We start from the raw sequence: 17,610 nt of genomic DNA on the forward strand, positions 1-17,610 counted from the left end.
AAAAAAAAACAGACTGTGTTTGCTAACATATTTAAAACATTTGTTATAAAGGTTGAACATACGTTAACAATTTAGGTAAGAATATTTATTAACTTATTTATTCATTAGTTAGTATATTTATTAATGTATTAAGTGATTTAATAACGTTGTAATGTATTTTATTACCATCATTGTATTTAAGCATTAAATGTAATATAAGTTGAAAAAAAAAAAAGAATATTTAGAAAATGACAATAACTACATATTTATTATTACAAAAAAAAACAAAAACATTGAGTATATTGTGCTTTTAAATAAAATATTTGCTGATTTGTTGGTCACTCAATATTTATTGTGTAGATATATTTTTCTACTGCTGTTATACATTTTTTATATATTTGAAATAAAAAAAATAAAAAAATAAAAGTATTTTTGTATTATTTGTAATTTGATTTGATCACAAAATTAGGTTTCTCTGCCACTTTTCACACTGTTATCAGCCATCAGTGAAATCCAGATCAGCCTCCTGCAAAGTCCCTTCCAGGCTGCTACACTGACCAGCATGATCACTGTAATAGAGTTTTTTTTGTTTAATACTGTTTCTGTATACAGTGGAACCTTGGATTACAAGCATAATCCATTCCAGCAGAATGCTCGTAATCCAAAGCACTCACATATCAAAGCGAGTTTCCCCATAGAAGTCAATGGAAACAAAAATTATTAGTTCTGCATTGACTTCTATGGCATGCAATACCACATGTGGCCAGAGGTGGGGGTGCTAGAGAGCCTCAAAAATACTCGTGACAGCTCGGCTGAACTCGTAAACCCTTGGGAAGGCTCGGGAACTGAGTATTTCCGAGTAATTCCGGACGACTCTGATTGGCTTCTGCCCCCCCCCACATCTCTGGCCAAATGCGATACTGCACCATACCATATTCGGAAATAAAGAGGACCTCATAAATGCAGAAGACAAAGGGACTAGACACAAGTATTGGCAGTGGTCTTCCTGCAGTATTTATGTTGCAACAGAACTGCTGTGTTGCTACTGGCAGATAGTATCATACACTTTATATGGCCCGGATTCACATACATTGGCGCATAGTTATGCCGGCGTAGAGTATCGAATATACGCTACGCCGACGCAGCGCACAGAGGCAAGCACAGTATTTACAAAGCACTCGCCCCCAGTCGCTGTTAAAGATACGCTGGGTTTCCTCAGCGTAAGCCAGCGTAGGTGGAAGTGGGCGTGAGCCATGCTAATGAGGTGTGACCCCATGTAAATGAAGGACTGTGCGTCATAAAGTTACGAATAACGTACGGCGCATGTGCCGTCCCGTGGACGCATCCCAGTGCGCATGTTCAGAATCACGTCAAAACAACTGCCTAAGATACGTCGAATCACTGCCTACGACGTGAACGTAACCTACGCCCAGCCCTATTCACGTACTACGTAATCGACGTAAAATACGACGGCTGTGTTCCCTGGTCCATACCTTTGCATGACTTGCGCCTCCTATATGGGGAATAATTTTACGCCGGACTTACGACTTACGCAAACCGCGTATATTATGCGCCGGGCGGAAGTACGTTTGTGAATCGGCGTATCTCCCTCATTTGCATAGGTGAATAGGAAATCAATGGGAGTACCACTTGCGGCCAGCGTAAATATGCACCAACGATACGCCGGGGTAGGAAAGTTACGTCGGTCGTAGAAAGCCTATTTTCAGGCGTATCTAGTTTTGTGGGCACGACGCACAGATACTATGGCACATACTTACACTTACACGGCGTATCTCGAGATACGTCGGCGTAAGTGTCTTGTGAATCCGGGCCTATGTGTTTTTATTATTTTACCTATTGTTCCACTCCAATTTTAGCAAGTTATGGCTTAAAACTGATTCTGAACTGGTTATTTTTTTTCTCCGTATCGCTCGAGAGTAGATTACATCGTTGGAACCTTTTTTTTTTTTAATAAAGGACTTGTCCCAAACGGTCTCCTGTGGTTTTTAACATTTTGACACTTTTTCTTGTGAAATGGTAGGGGTACAATGGCTTTGTGCAGTGATATCTGAATGATGCCTGCAGCTACAGTAGAAGCATCATTCAGATATCATTCTTTCGTGCCGGCGATTCTGTGCACGATAAGAATCATCGTTCTTATAGGCGTTCTTATAACCGGCACCTCCAGTGCTTCTCCGGGCTCTCCCGTGCCATCGGGGGCCCGGAGAAAGAATCGTCCAGTGCCGGATAGAAAGCATAGAGATGACTGGTGACCAGATGGTCACCAGTCATCTCTATGACCGTCGGAGGCCCGGGCGCAATGTGATGACGTTACGCCCGGAAGTAAACAAAGCCGGCGATTGCGGCTAGTAAGCATGAGATCAGGGACATTTTTTCACAATCTCATTCTTTCCTGCCTGGAGGAGAGATGTGGGGTCTTATTGACCCCACATCTCTCCATAAAGAGGACCTGTCACACACTATTCCTATTACAAGAAATGTTTACATTCCTTGTAATAGGAATAAAAGTGATAAAAAAAAATGTTAAATAAAAAATAAAATAATAATAAAAAAATTTAAAACGCCCCTGTCCCCAGTAGCTTGCGCTCAGAAGCGAACGCACACGCAAGTCCCGCCCACATATGTAAACGCCATTCAAACCACATATGTGAGGTATCGCCGTGTGCGTTAGAGTGCGAGCACCAATTCTAGCACTAGACCTCCTATGTAACGCTAAACTGGTAACCTGTAAAAATGTTCAAAGAGTCGACTATGGAGATGTTTAAGTACCGAGGTTTGGCGCCATTCCATTAGAGTGAAAATTTTTAAAGCGTGACATGTTAGGTATCTATTTACTTGGCGTAACATAATCTTTCATATTTTACAAAAAAATTGGGTTAACTTTACTGTTTTTTATTTTTTAATTCTTGAAACCAATATTTTTTTCAAAAAAAGGCGTTTGAAAAATTATTGAGCAAATACTGTGCAAGATAAAATTATTTATTCCCTAGGGTGTCTAAATAAATAAATGAAAATATATGAATCGTAAATAAATATATCATAAATAAACAATATCATATATCAACAGTGATATTCAATAGGAAAAAACGTCCATGCAAAATTATAAGATGAATATAATGTGTGCAAATGTGCAAATAGGTATCCAGTGATAAATGGAAAGTCCGTTGATAGTAAATATTAAATAATTGCGTGATGGAAGTGGATGATCAAAATGCAACCTTTCACCATACAGCAAATATTCCACCCGATGTGATCGAATAAAATGGCTCCTTACCAACAGTATTGACCCTTTAGTTAAAAAGTGGTCAATAACGCTTGTTTAACACAGATTAAATAATCTTTGCAGACCTGGAGGAATCCAATCACCCAATCATATACCAAATGATCATGTTCCAAACAGCAGATGCCAAGTACCGCAGGATATGAAAGAAAGGGCCGCAATAGTGTAACACTGTTTTATTTAATATGAATGTAAAACATAACAGCTGAATGGCTCCTTAATGTGTCCGGTGCCCAAGTCCCGGCACTTGGGCAGTTAGAGAGGTCTCCGTCGCCGTGTGGGTTGGCGTGCGTTCCACCACCAACACCCAGCTGACCCGAAAGTGACGTGAGAGACCACTTTTTTTTTTAAAAATGGTGCAGTGTTCCCCTTAATATTCATACCAGACCTGAAGGGCCTGGTCTGGAATTGGGGGGAGGGACCCCCATGCTTTTTTTTTTTTTTTTGGTTCGGGGTTCCCCTTAATATTCATACCAGACCCAAAGGGCCTAGTAATAGACTAAGGGGGGAACCCATGCTGTTTTTTTTCAATGACTTTTATCTGTATTGCCGGGACCCGGCAATTCCTTGAAGCCGCGAGTAGTTTTAAATGACTTTTTCCTTTAGAAATGTCATTTTGTGCAGGGGCTTTTCTAAGTACGGGAAACATGTGCTACTTTACAGGCATACTATACACCCCCCCCCCCAGGTATGAAATGTAAAGTAATATTTAACTTCTATTGTTTCACTTTAAGCATTATTAAAATCACTGGGCCAAATCCTCAGCCAGGCGGCGTAACTTAACTTTCAGCAGTTAAGTTACACTGACTTAAAGTTTTTACCTAAGTGCCTGATCCTCAAAGCACTTACGTAAAAATTTCAAGCAGTGTAAGTTAAGTGCCGCCGTCGTAAGGCGTTCCTCCTCTCCGGGGGGCGTTTACAATTTAAATGAGGCGCGCTCCCGTGCCGGCCGTACTGCGCATGCGTGTGACGTCATTTTCCCGACGTGCATCGCGCGAACGTAATTGACGCCGGGCGGCTTTGTGGATTGCGACGGGACACTAAAGTTGCGACGGGTGAAAAAAAGACGCGTCGGGAAAACAAATAATTATAAAAAAAAATGACAGCGTCGCTCGGCATGCATTCCTGAGGGAGAACTCCATGCCAATTTTCAATGAAAAAAACGGCATGGGTTCCCCCCCCAGGAGCATACCAGGCCCTTAGGTCTGTTATGGGTTGTAAGGAGACCCCCCCTCCGCCTAAAAATTGACGTAGGGGGTCCCCCTACAATCCATACCAGACCCGTATCCAAAGCACGCTACCCGGCCAGCCAGGAAGGGAGTGGGGACGAGCAAGCGCCCCCCCCCCCCTCCTGAGCCGTGCCAGGCCGCGTGCCCTCAACATGGGGGGGTTGGGTGCTCTGGGGCAGGGGGGCGCACTGCGGGCCCCCCCACCCCAGAGCACCCTGTCCCCATGTTGATGAGGACAGGACCTCTTCCCGACAACCCTTGCCATTGGTTGTCGGGGTCTGCGGGCGGAGGCTTATCGGAATCTGGGAGTCCCCTTTAATAAGGGGGCCCCCAGATACCGGCCCCCCACCCTAAGTGAATGGATATGGGGTACATCGTACCCCTATCCATTCACCTGGAGGCAAAAAGTAAAAGTTAATAAACACACAACACAAGGCTTTTTAAAATATTTTATTATTCTGCTCCGGACGCCCCCCCTGTCTTCGTTATTAGCTCTTTTACCAGGGGGGGCTTCTTCTTCCACTCTCCGGGGGTCTTCTCCGCTCTCCGGGGGGGGGTTTCTTCTTCCGCTCTCTGGGGGGGGCTTCTCCGGACTCCGGGGGGCTTCTTCCATCTTCTCCCCTCTTCCGCTCTTGACTCGGCGAACCCCGGTTCTTCTTCAGATGTCCGGTGCCTTCTTCTTCAGCGCTGGCTGCCTGCTATGTTTGTGTGTTAGCTCGATTTCAAACAGGCAGCCGGCGCGGTCTTCTGTGATGCCAGGGTCTTCTGGTCTTCTGTTCTTCCGATGTTGCCTCGTCGCCTGTTGTCGCTGTAATGATGGAAGCGCGCCTTGCATCACATTTATATAGGCATCACCGTCCCATCATGCTCCGGTTGGTACCCACGTGGTGGGTGCCTACCCACGTGCACCCACCACGTGGGTACCTACCGGAGCATGATGGGACGGTGATGCCTATATAAATGGGATGCAAGGCGCGCTTCCATCATTACAGCGACAACAGGCGACGAGGCAACATCGGAAGAACAGAAGACCAGAAGACCCTGGCATCACAGAAGACCGCGCTGGCTGCCTGTTTGAAATCGAGCTAACACACAAACATAGCAGGCAGCCAGCGCTGAAGAAGAAGGCACCGGACATCTGCAGAAGAACCGGGGTTCGCCGAGTCAAGAGCGGAAGAGGGGAGAAGATGGAAGAAGCCCCCCGGAGTCCGGAGAAGCCCCCCCGGAGAGCGGAAGAAGAAACCCCCCCCCGGAGAGCGGAGAAGACCCCCGGAGAGTGGAAGAAGAAGCCCCCCCTGGTAAAAGAGCTAATAACGAAGACAGGGGGGGCGTCCGGAGCAGAATAATAAAATATTTTAAAAAGCCTTGTGTTGTGTGTTTATTAACTTTTACTTTTTGCCTCCAGGTGAATGGATAGGGGTACGATGTACCCCATATCCATTCACTTAGGGTGGGGGGCCGGTATCTGGGGGCCCCCTTATTAAAGGGGACTCCCAGATTCCGATAAGCCTCCGCCCGCAGACCCCGACAACCAATGGCAAGGGTTGTCGGGAAGAGGTCCTGTCCTCATCAACATGGGGACAGGGTGCTCTGGGGTGGGGGGGCCCGCAGTGCACCCCCCTGCCCCAGAGCACCCAACCCCCCCATGTTGAGGGCACGCGGCCTGGCACGGCTCAGGAGGGGGGGGGCGCTCGCTCGTCCCCACTCCCTTCCTGGCTGGCCGGGTAGCGTGCTTTGGATACGGGTCTGGTATGGATTGTATGGTATGCCTGGTATGCTCCTGGGGGGGAACCCATGCCGGTTTGGAATTTACAAATTGCCGTGGAGTTCTCCCTCGGGAAAGCATACCAAATGCCGTCGCTTGAATGGGCCTTTACAAGGTGTGACTAACTTTACACTTTGTAAAAGCAGCCCTAGTTTTACACCAGGCAAACTAACACTTACGGCGAAAAAACTAGGCACAAAAGCTTTGAGGATCGCCCTAAGTGCTAATTTGCATACTAACAGAGGCATTTCGACTCGAAATGCCCCCAGTGGCGGATGCGGTACTGCATCCTAAGATCCGGCAGTGTAAGTCCCTTACAGATGTCGGATCTTCTGCCTAACTTAGGAAAACTGCTTCTGAGGATCAGTTCCAAAGTTAGAACCAGAGATACGACGGCTTACGCCGGAGTATCTCTTTTGTGGATTTGCCCCACTGCTCCCGAAAAACGTCCGATTTTAAAACTTTTTTTTGCATTGACACATGTCCCCTGGGGCAGGACCCAGGTCCCCAAACACTTTTTAAGACAATAACTTGCATATTAACCTTTACAATTATCACTTTTGATTTCTCCCATAGACTTTTAAAAGGTGTTCCGCTGCATTTTGTATTTGCCGCAAACACCCCAAATTGTTCACTGTTCGGCGAACAGCCAATGTTCGAGTCAAACTCATGTTCGACTCGAACAGATAGCCCATCCCTACTCAGGAGGAGTAGCAAAATTAATTTTGGTGTTTAATTGGAAGTATGCATATGCTGTATGTGAAAAATAACTTGTTATTATGACAATTTTGTGTAATTTTTTTATAAAAATGTCTTAATTTTCCCAAGAATTGTGGGAAAAATTACAACTTCCAAAAACTTGCAACGCCTCTTACTAAATACCTTGGATTGTCTACTTTTCAAAAAGGGGTAATTTGGGGGGTATTTGTACTTTCCTGACATTTCAGGGCCTCAAGAAATGAGGCCGTCAGTGCATCAGGTGTGATACATTTTTAATGATTTGCACCATGGCTTGTAGACTCTATAACTTAAACACAGACCAAATAATATGCAGTACTGTACACTTTTATGGGTTATTTTTTACCAAAGAAATGTAGCAGTATAAACGTTGGCCCAAATTTCTGAACACAAGTTACTTATTTGCAAAATTGTATCATATAAACAAAAAAATAAATACCGTATTTATCAGCGTATACCGCGCACTTTTTTCCCCTTAAAATCAGGGGAAAATCGTGGGTGTGTGATATACGCCGATACCCCGCCGATCCCTGCTGTCTCCGACATTGTCCGATCTGAGTGTACTGCGCACTTGGCTAGGCTCGGCTAGGCTTGGCCACACTCGGCTCAGCCCGCAGCAACGCGAGAGGGGCCAAGACAAGCCGAGAGGAGCCGAACACACAGGAAATCCGGCTCCTCTCGACTCGCGCCAAAATCGAAAAACGAACACCGGACACCGGAGACGCTCACCTGGATGGAGGCCGCAGACGGACATGCCGGATGGAGACAGACACCTGGATGGAGGCCGCAGACGGACACGCTGGACGAGACGGACACCTGGATGGAGGCCGCAGACGGACAGCTACAAAGCCGCAGACGGACCCCGTGCAAGGAAGCCGCAGACGGTCTAGGCAGGAAGGGTGTATACATGCTCTGTATTAAAGTGGTTAACATTTGTGAAACTGAAGAACTTTTTGTGAATGTCTGCATGAGATTCTTCTAAAAGAGGAACTATAATGAATTCAAGTGATTATAACCACTTTATTATTAAACCAAAACTTGACAAAGAAACGCGTCGCATTCTAGTGGCCTCATCATCCTGTGCCACGCCGCTTGCAATCCAAGCCTTGTTTTGGCTTCAATACTGCACGACCGTCCTCCATCTTTTGCGGTGAGCAAACGAGAGGTCCGACGCTACAATGGTGATATTCTGCAAGGCAAGTTTTGACTCACTGCCCTCTACGTCCCCTAGGATTGGATGTGCTGCTTCCTACCAGCAAAAAGGACCTTCTGCTACCTGTAATTCTTCCTGTTCATCCTAGTGATGCACCGAAAGTCAGTTACTTTCATGTAAGTGGATATTGTTCTTTATAATAAAGTGTTTTGATATATGTATTCTCAGAGGCGCCCCCCTCATTGTTTTTTCCCAGCTCTACTGCAACTTGCTTCTGGTCTCCTCTGGTGGCAGCCCTGACAGACTCACCTAATCTTGCTACCCTAATACCTGCCTTTTTGGACTATTATGGACCACATACAAGCAATATTGAGGTATCTGAGCATTGCTTGGTAAATACAATTAATATTAAACCACTTTAAGACCAAAGTTTTTCACACCATTCCTGCCCAGGTATTTTTTCATATTTCACGCCGTTACACTTTGAATGACAGTTATTTAATCATTCAACACTGTACCCAAATGAAAGTGTTATCATTTTTTTTTTTAGACAGAAACTTTTTTTGGTGGTAATTAATCACCACTGTTTTTTTTTTTTTTTTTAAATATAAATGAAAAATGGCTTAAAATCTTAAAAAAATATGTTTTTCTTAGTTTCTGGTAAAACATTTAGCAAATCTTGCAAGTCTTTCCACATACAGTACATGTAGGCCAAAATGTATTCTGCTAAATTTCTTTGGTAAAAAACAATACAAATCAGTGTATATTATTTACGCTTTGAGAAAGTTATAGAGTCTACAAGCTATGGTATATATTTGAAAATGTATCAATCCTGATGTACTGACTGCCTCTCATTTCTTGAGGCCCTAAAATGCCAGGACAGTACACATACCACCCAAATGACCCCTTTTTGGAAAGTAGGCAATCAAAAGTATTTTATAAGAGGCATGGCTATTTTTTTGAAGTTGTATTTTATATCACAATTTTTGGAAAATACATTTTTTTTTAAAAAAAATGTATTTTTGTTCTACAAAATTTCATTATAACACGTTTTTTCTCATATCTCACACACTGTGAAATGATCACCCTGCCTAACAGATTCGACTGGTACTGGATGCAGGAACACACTCAACACACTGCTGTAGCTGTGCAAGCAATGTATGTGCACAGTGTGTTTTGGCTGGACTGCAGCAGTGGATGGTGATCTTTGGGCTGGGCTGGCTATTAATCTTCAATGCAATTAACCTGACTGGCATACTAAGTATGCATTGAAATTGCCCCCCCCCCCTTCAAGAAAATTGTTGTGCCTGGGGCCCCCTTCCCTACTGCCCACCCTTTTTCCAGCCCAAGGCAGTGATCAGGCACAATATGATTGGTGTGACGGTGATTAAGGACACTGTAACTGGTGTGACAGTGATCAGGGACAATATGACCGGTGTGTTAGTGATCAGAGACACTATAACTGGTGTGGCAGGTATCAGAGACACTATAACTGGTGTGGTAGGTATCAGAGACACTATAACTGGTGTGGCAGTGATCAGAGACACTATAACTTGTGTGGCAGTGATCAGTGACAATATGACTGGTATGGTGGTGATCAGGGACAATATGACTGGTATGGTGGTGATCAGGGACAATATGACAAGTGTGGTGGTGATCTGAGACACTATAACAGATGTGGTGGTTAGGGATGATCCGAACACCCCCCGGTTCGGTTCCCAGCAGAAAATGCGAACAGGTAAAAAGTTTGTTCGAACATGCAAACACCGGTAAAGTCTATGGGACATGAACGTGAAAAATCAAAAGTGCTAATTTTAAAGGCTAATATGCAAGTTATTGCCATAAAAAGTGTTTAGGGATTTGGGTCCTGCCCCTGGGGACATGTATCAATGCAATTTTTATTTTTAAAACTGAAGTTTTTTTGGGAGCAGTGATTTTAATAATGCTTAAAGTGAAACAATAAAAGTAAAATATTCCTTTAAATTTCGTGCCTGGGGGGTGTCTATAGTATGCCTGTAATGTGGCACATTTTTCCCGTGTTTAGAACAGTCCTACAGCAAAATGACATTTCTAAAGGAAAAAAAGTAATTTAAAACTACTCGAGGCTATAATGAATTGTCGGGTCTTGGCAATACAGATAAAACTCATTGATAAAACGGCATTAGTTCCTCCCCTAGTCTATTTCCAGGCCCTTTGGGTCTGGTATAAATATAAAGGGGAACCCCCGAACCAAAATTCAAAAGAAAATATGTGGGGGTCCCCCCAAATTCCATACCAGGCCCTTCAGGTCTGGTATTGATATTAAGAGGAACCCCGGGTAATTTTTTTTTAATGGCGTAGGGGTCCCCCCCAAAATCCATACCAGACCTAAATTTAATTTTTAAAATTTAAGGATAAAGGGTAACCCTGCGCCAAAATAAAAAAAAAATGGCGTAGGGGTCCCTTCAAAAATCCATACCAGACCCTTATCCGAGCACGCAACCTGGCAGGCCGCAGGAAATGGGAGGACGAGAGAGCGCCCTCCACTCCTGAACCTTACCAGGCCACATGACCTCGACATGGGGAGGATTCTTTGGGGTCTGACCCCCAAAGCACCTTGTCCCCATGTTGATGGGGACAAGGGCCTCATCCCCACAACCCTTGCCCGGTTGCTGTGGGGGTCTGCGGCCGGGGGGCTTTTTAGAATCTGGAATCTGGTGCGAACTGAACGGGGGGGGGGGTGTTCGGCTCATCCCTACTGGCCATGCATATGGTGAATGCGGCAAGACTTTGCGTCCCAGTACATTGGTGATCTGCACACACTCCAATGATTAGAGAATGGTTCATTAGGATTTCCAGAATAGAGGAGATGGAAGAGCTAATTCACATCTCTAAAGAGTGAATCGAAAAATTTACGAAAACGTGGGCATGCTGAACCCATTTTAAAACAACTCAACGCTTTTAAGCTTATGGCTCTTAAACTCGAACTGACACTTCATTGGTCATCGGAGGTAAAATAAACTTAAACTGAGATGTAAGGCAACATTGGAGACTAGATACTGGTTCTGATATGACCCTATGCCCTGTATCCTTTTGTCCTCCCTCCCCCTACCCTTCAGCGTATACTCTCTCTCCCCCTTCCTAACCCAACCCCCCTTTTTTTTCTTCTCTCCCTTCTTCTTCTCTTTCTCTTAAATTTTTCTACTTTCCCTCTTGTCTGTAGGAGCCTATCCACTCTGCTACTTTATAAGGATTTGATGGCACACCTTTCCAGTAGTATACTGCAGGATTAGAATATCCATAGATAATGAGACATAGAAGCCCTATGTCCCCTTATTTGACCCACCACCTCTTACTTACCTGATCCCAAGGAATGAGTGTTCAATTTCTGTTTTTGTCAGGTCACCTGTGGCCTGGTGACAAGTGCACCCTGTAGGGGTCAGGGATGCACCACAGGGAAGTGAACCCTATAGCCGACTACTGCTGGCAGGGAGGAAGCGTAACCCAAGATCACCCAGGGCGCGGAGTCTAAGACCCAGTTTTGTATTCACCAGAGCCCTTGGTGGTAGGGATGGTCTTGGCCGCAACTGGGTCCAGGTCGCGTTCCCGGGATTCCTCAAGTCACACTCCGCAGGGAGAAGGGGGAAGCAGCCAGCAGGACAAACAGTGGTGATGGACAGGCCGAGGTCAGGGCAACAGGCAGACAAGGATAACCGTGGAACATGCAAATAGTCAGGGGCACAGGCAGACAGGGAAGTCGGGGACAAGCCAAAACGGTACACGGAAGATGATCGTAGCACTCTGCAACCAGGAACTAGCAATACACTGCAGACAGGAACTGAGCATAGGAACACTGTTGAACAGCACTGCAGACCTGTAGAGCAAAGGTTAATATAGGCTTCCTGGGATGGACTAGGGTGGAGCCATACAGGAAGAGGAAGTGATAAGAAGGGAAACCAGAACAGGATCTGCCTCTAATGAACACATGGAGATCAGGTAGGCAGACAGACATGATGCATATTCATGACTGTACCCTCCCTCTTACGAGGCCTCCCCCTTCCCTGCCTGGGTCCGGGTTTAGAGGGAAACTTCAGATGAAAATTCTTCAATAGACGAGGTGCAAAGACCTCTGATGCAGGAACCCAAGACCTCTCCTCAGGACCAAAGCCTTTCCAATGAACAAGGTACTGAAGAGCGCCTCTACAGAGTCGGGAATCCAGAACTTGACTGACCTCATATTCCTGATTCTCCTCAGAGACTGGTGCCGTGGTGGGGAGAGGACGAGAGAACCTATTAAGGACTAAAGGCTTCAGAAGGGAAACATGGAAGGAGTTAGAGATTTTGAGGTTTTTGGGAATCTGAAGCTTGAAACAAACTGGATTCAGCTTAGCCATTATGGTGTATGGACCAATGAATCTTGGAGCAAACTTCAGAGAAGGAACTCGGAGCTTGATGTTTCTGGTGGAGAGCCAGACTTTGTCCCCTGGTTGAAGAGAAGGCGGTTTACGCCTGCGGCGGTCAGCAAAGCCTTTGAATTTGTCGGCAGCTGCCCGGAGGGAATCATGGACGTCGCTCCAGATGGAATTGAATGACTCTTGAGCTGAAGCCAAAGCTGGGATATCCAGAGAACAGGTCATGGGAAGTGGAAGTTGAGGATGTCTTCCATAAACTGAGAAAAAGGGTGTTCTCTGCGAACTGGTATTCACATGATTGTTATGGGAAAATTCCGCCCATGGAAGTAGAGAGGACCAATCGTCATGATGAGCGGAGACTAAGGTACGAAGAAAAACCTCTAACTCCTGATTAACCCTCTCCGACTGCCCATTGGATTGAGGATGGTAAGAAGAGGAAAAATCCAAAGCAATATTGAGGGATTTGCAAAAGGCTCTCCAAAACGAGACGTAAATTGAACACCCCTGTCCGAAACAATATGAGAAGGAACACCATGAAGACGGAAAATCTCTCGAACAAAAATGGGGACCAAAGCAGGAGCAGAAGGCAGACCAGGAAGGGGAACAAAATGTGCCATTTTGGAGAACCGATCGACTAGCACCCAAATGACCGTATTACCGTCAGACAGTGGAAGATCGGTGATAAAATCCATGGCAATGTGAGCCCAGGGCTCCTTGGGAATGGGCAAGGGCATGAGGAGACCAGCAGGAGCTTGTGTGGAGGATTTGAACTGAGCACAGACATGACAAGCCTTGACATAGTCTTTAACCTCTGAGCGGAGATTTGGCCACCAATAGTGACGACTAATGAGTAGGAAGGACCGGAGGAAACCAGCATGGCCCGCCACCTTGGAATCATGTCCCCAACGAAGGATCTTGGCTCTTAGCTCAGTGGGGACAAAGGTCTTACCAGGAGGAATTTTTGAGTCCAGGGTGGTAGAATGGGCAACAATGCATGAAGTTGCCCAGAGGTATTTAATCTCTGGGAATATGGACATAAGTGAAATATCAGGGCCACAATGTACCCAATCTTAAGTGTGAATAACCTGAATACAAACAATAAAAAATATAAGAAATATATGAGTCATACAAATGTGACACAGTGATTTCAAACTTAAATCATATATCTAGATCAGTGTGTCAGCATACAATCCATATGCCACAGTGCTTCTATGAGAAAAATGGCTGTTGCTGCTACTGACCAACCAAATCGTGAAAACAATACGAAAGATATTACAAAAAAAAAATATATTATATATATATGTGTGTGTAAAAACCCAATATGCAGTATGCCAACTGCACCGTGAGTTGTCCAATAACCGATATTGGAACAAAATAAAATAAATATCAATAAAAGTGAAATAATTATCAAACAACCATACAAATGTGCAATGTGCTGGCTGCACTTAAAAATAGTCCAAATGACAGGCAATCTTGCTCTTATACAATAGGTTCCAGCAAACACAAGGTTCAATGTTGGTAATGCTGTGTACAGGAAAGTGCCGCTATCTCTTCCACCCGACAAAGATGTGCCACCATCACCAATGGTTAAAATCAACACTCACCAGACCCCAGATATTATTAGGCTCCAAAGTGGTGTCTTTTCTTTGTCGGTCAGTGGGTGTTGCCTCCTTTTCCCTTTTACAAGGTGTCATCAATTCCTCAAAAACAAGGGGCTCATCATGGTGTAGTATATTAAAATATGTATTTATTTAAAAAAGGTAAAAAAATATAACACTTACAATATAAAGTGCCTCTGACCGGCACTGAGTGTCTTTGGCAGTGTCAACCGTTAAAAGCCGCTGACCAGCATTTAAGTGGCGTCCTAAGAGGTGTGCTTGCCCCGCTGTGCTCCGCATGTATTGCTACAAGGGGTCCGTGCACGCTGGTGTGCTGCACCCTCAATGTGTGTGTCCAAACAGCCTCTACGCGTTTCGCTAGTTGCGTCGTCAGGAGAGCTGTGGACACTACTGTTTAGGCTGTATTTATACCCCTGTGGATTCCCTGAAATGCTGCAAGGTAGTCACAGGAAACAGGAAGTCTTCCGGCCACCATCTTAGCTGGTGGTGCAGGAAGTTCCTGTTCCACCATTTTGGTTCCTGGATACCTGGCTGTTTGCCAGTCCTGGCCATTCACAGGAAACAGGAAGTATTCCGGCCGCCATCTTAGCTGATGGTGCCGGAAGTTCCTGTTCCACCATTTTGGTTCCTGGATACCTGGCTGTTTGCCAGTCCTGGCCATTCACAGGAAACAGGAAGTCTTCCGGCCGCCATCTTAGCTGATGGTGCCGGAAGTTCCTGTTCCTACATTTTGGTTACTGGATACCTGGCTATTTGCCAGTCCTGGCTGTTGTTACTGGGTGTCAGCAATAAAAATATAAATATAAATATGCCCAGCAGCCAGGGTGGCTGTATGTGTGGGGCGCTATGTGCGCTGCTACCTCCGTTCGTTTGTGCACCTCCCCCCACCCCCGTGTGCGGGCGCTTGTCGCCCTGTGTGTTATTCCCTGTATTATCGCCGCAACCGGAAGTGCTTGTGCGGCCACCTTGCCTCCGTTACCGGAAGTGTCCGTTCCGCCATTTTGGTTACTGGCATCCTGTGTTAGTCTATGCCTATTTTAGGTAATGGCTAATTCCCCACACAGGATGTAATATTGGTTATTTTAGCTACTGGCAATAGTCCCTGTGTAGCAGTCACCGTCTCTGGTTGACGCTGCCAGGGACACTTTACAAAAAACAACATTTTATCACCTATATTACTGTAAGTGGTCAAAAACTATGTTTACTAAAAGTTTTATTTACTAAAAATTAATCAAACACCATGAGGCCATAAAAAGCAGGAAACAAATACAGTTTTCATTTTTCTGCTGCTATATTTTAACTTTTCTATATAAACCCTTCTCAGTGTATATCATTACTGATATTTTAACCCTATATAATTAATACACATACTCGTTGGTTTCTGATACTTGATGGTAGGTGATCCATCATCAAGTGATCTAGTGCTGTTTCTTAAATGCTGTTTCTTAAAGGGGAACTGCTCTAATTGCATACATACTAGAAATATTGATGTTATCAACTTATTAATGGAATGCTTAGGGGGAATGAAGTGCGGAATACTTAAAACATCAAAAATCTTCCAAAAAACAATTTATATCTAATTCCACATTCATTCCCTTAGGCTTTAATGTGTCTAATCTAAAAATCCACTCAGTTTCATTCCTCGATACTTCCCTTCTTAAATTTATGTTCCTCCAATTCTGTTCAATTTTATCTATGGCATAAAACTTCATTTTACTGGGGTCTCTGTTATGTTTATTTCTGAAGTGTAATGACACACTATGATGTATATACCCTTTTTTGATATTTCTAATGTGTTCTCCCATTCGCACCGAGAGTTTCCTTGTGGTTCTGCCCACGTATTGCAGCCCACACTCGCACTCTATTACGTACGTTACGTGTGTGCTGCTGCACGTGATCAGTTTACCCACTTTAAATTGTTCATTATTGGCGTGAGATTGAAACTGGTCAACCTTTCTTGATCCTTTTGTGGTGCGACAAGGTTTGCATCTTCCGCACCTATAAAAACCCTTCTGGTCAAGGAAGGATATCATCTTTTTGGGTGGGTCCGGTACATTTTTAACCAAGGAATCTCGTATTCTCTTTGCTCTTCTGTACACAAATTTTGGTCTAGCTGGTAAAATTGTACTGAGTTGTGGGTCTCCCAAAATAATGGGCCAGTGTTTTCTAATGATGTCTTCAAACACTCTGTAGTCTGCATTGAAACCCGTTATGAAGGTGACATCATTCTTTTTAGGGGGTGCAATTACTCTCTTTTTTAGCATATCATCCCGGTTCAGAGATCCAACCTCCAATCTAGTTTGCTCCAACCTTCCTCTATCATAACCTTTGTTAGCAAACCTATCAATTATGACTCATATATTTCTTATATTTTTTATTGTTTGTATTCAGGTTATTCACACTTAAGATTGGGTACATTGTGGCCCTGATATTTCACTTATGTCCATATTCCCAGAGATTAAATACCTCTGGATAATTAGATCAGCGCAGTAACATTTTTCTTCTTAGAGCACTATTGACCCCCACTAAGGGCACACAGTACTGCAGCAGATCACAGTTCACATTAATTTATTTTCTTTTGCGCCGGTGACACTCACAACCAATTGTTTTCTCCTAAATTACCGCACGGGCAGCATAAAATGGAGGTCTTCTCATTCCTGGCCAGCAGAAGGTTAGAAATGGGAGACCCATTTGAAAATACAGATGACATCACCACAGTCAATCTGGAACAAAGGTTCAAACAGTTAAAAAACTTAATGGACAAACAAATAAGGGTATGGTGGGACATTACAACCTTGGAAAAATACAAACAAGCCCACATAACACCGCATAGGTTAAGGTGGGATTTAGGACCCAATGATGGGCTAACAGAGGAGGGCCTAACACAAGCTTGGTATAACTTTTTTAATGGATGTGAAAACAAATTATTGGACATTATTATTGATAGAAGAAAGATAAAGCTAAAGAAAATTGAAACAACCATTAACGGCCTTAAAGAGAACATGACCCCACATAGTAGCACTGATGATTACAGCACCAGAGCTAAAAAATTGCAAGATTTCCTGACTAAATTAGATAATGAAATCAAAAACAAAAAGGTTAAAAAATACCAACGAGATAAGAAAGATTATGCAGCAGGGAAAATTTATAGCTGGCAAGAGAATGATACAATACCCAATTCGAATAATACATCCCTTAATGACGAAATGGAAACGAACGATACGCAGGGTGCAAGCACCTCCCAGGGGAAAATTGAAACTACTAGTGTGAAAAAGAAAGCAGCCACCCCGGCTGTTAAAAATAATGCACACAAATCCACCCCAAATAAAAACCAACAAGGGGGACCACCTCCACCACCACCACCCCAACAACACTCCCACCCCCCTTATTATGGCCAATACTCCAGGCCCTGGAGGGGAGGCCAAAGGGGTAGAG

Source organism: Rana temporaria, chromosome 3, assembly GCF_905171775.1.
Source record: "Rana temporaria chromosome 3, aRanTem1.1, whole genome shotgun sequence".
Classification (NCBI taxonomy): domain Eukaryota; kingdom Metazoa; phylum Chordata; class Amphibia; order Anura; family Ranidae; genus Rana; species Rana temporaria.